The sequence below is a fragment of the Microtus ochrogaster genome, chromosome X (assembly GCF_000317375.1).
Source record: "Microtus ochrogaster isolate Prairie Vole_2 chromosome X, MicOch1.0, whole genome shotgun sequence".
NCBI lineage: Eukaryota > Metazoa > Chordata > Mammalia > Rodentia > Cricetidae > Microtus > Microtus ochrogaster.
Window position 1 is genome coordinate 32,594,545 of NC_022026.1, and position 2,242 is coordinate 32,596,786.

The following is a 2,242-nucleotide window of genomic DNA, read 5'->3' on the forward strand; positions in this document are numbered from 1 at the left end:
ACTATTTGGAATAGCCAGAACCTGGAAAAAAACCTAGGTGCCCCTCAATAGAAGAATGGATAAAGAAGGTTTGGCACATATACACTTTAGAGTTTTACTCAGCAGCATCTTGAATTTCACATGCAAATGGATGGAAATAGAAAACACTTTGCTGAGTGAGATAACCCAGACCCCAAAAGATGAATATGGTATATACTCACTTATAAGTGGATTCTAGCCATAAATAAAGGACATTGAGCCTATAATTCATGATCCTAGAGAAGCTAAAGCTAAATAACAAGGTGAACCCAAAGAAAATCATATAGTTATCCTCCTGGATATTGGAAGTAGACAAGATTGCCAGGCAAAAGTTCGGAGCACGGGGATGGGGGTGGGATGGGGTAAGGGGAGATGGGGAGAGAGAAGGGAGAAGGAGAGGAGAGGGGAGAGCTTGGGGGAATGGGATGGTTGAGATGGAAGAAAGGTGGATATGGGAACAGGAAAGTAGGTATCTTAATTAAGGGAGCCATTTTAGGGTTGGCAAGAGACTTAACTCCAGAGGGGTTTCCAGGTGTCCAAGGAGATGTCCCCAGCTTGTTCCTTGGGCAGCAGAGGAGAGGGTGCCTGAACTGGCCTTATCCCATAGCCACACTGACGAATATACCATAGAACCTTCTTCATCTGGTGATGGATGGAGATAGAGACAGAGACCCACATTGGAGCACTGGACTGAGCTCCCAAGGTCCAAATGAAGAGCAGAAGGAGGGAGAACATAAACAAGGAAGTCAGGACTGCGAGGGGTGTGTCTACTCACTGAGATGTTGGGGCTGATCTAATGGGAGCTCACCAAGGCCAGCTGGACTTGGACTGATGGAACATGTGATCAAACCAGACTCTCTGAACATGGTGGACAATGAGGGCTGCTGAGAAGCCAAGGACAATGGCACTGGAGTTTGATTCTACTGCAAGGACTGGCTTTGTAGGAGCCTAGTCTGGTTGGATGCTCACCTTAATAGACCTGGATGGAGGGGGGACGACCTTGGACTTCCCACAGGGCAGGGAACTCTGACTGCTCTTTGGAATGGAGAGGGAGGGAGAGGAAGGAAGTGGAAGGTAAACGAGAGGAGGGGAGGTGGTGAAAAATTTTAATACATAAAAAATAAAAAAAGCCTACTCTCTTTGTTATTCTTTCAGTATCTTCTCCTGAATCTCAGATATTTTTGCACATTATTTGGGTATTCTCACAGAAACTTTGTGCTGGATGGCCACACCCATTCATACTATTCAAACTTACTGACATTCATATTCCTGTTTCCATGAATTTCCTGTTCTGTTCTTTGAAAAATCTGTCTCAAGTAATATTTTTGTTATCTGGAAAGAATCTGATCAATTAATTATCATTTAAAGATTAGCTTAATATAATATTCTCTTCAATGATATTAATAGCTTATGGGGGACCATCAGACTCTTAATGTATAGAATTATTAATAATTTTCACAAATATAAGTAGAGATATTCTGGGATATGCAATTCTGTTACTGGAAAGAGGATCATATGCAGTTAGTCCCTCAATATACATTCATATATATATGAATATCACATTTATATGAATATTATATATATATATCACAAGTTGCTTTTCCAACAGTAAACACACATCATAGGGTATAATGAAAGACTGGAGTAACCAACATTCACAAATATATTCAAACAGTGAAATAGTAAAATATGCCACATGGTGTGAGCAGCATTAGTCTTTAAGTGCTTCTATTCTACAAATACCCCCCCATCAGAAAGTGTCGGTATCAGTAATCTTGTTTATAGCTGGTACTATAGCTAATAGGTTTCCTTATTTAGGATATGTGAAAAAAATGCCAACTTCATGGTTTGAGGAATTCTCTCAAAGTTGAAGTGACTAAAATTTCCATTGACCTTATTGACACATAAGACCTGCTAGCTTCACACAAGTCTAATAAACACCCATACCATTTCCTGAGAAAACTGATTGTACTTCCAACTTAATCAGGCTTCTGGCAATAGGAATGGTACACATAAAAAGTAATGTCTGAAATCTGATTTTCTGAAGAACTTCTTTCTCTTCCTTGGAATTTGTCTAAATGAGACAGAGTGTAATGCTGCTGTGTTTTATCTGGTTTGAGCAGCTCATTTTCGATACATAATTATTCCTTTGTTTCTGTTATTCCGCCTATCTTCAAAGCCTTCTTTCTTATACCACTTATTGAATTTAGCATGGTGAGATACC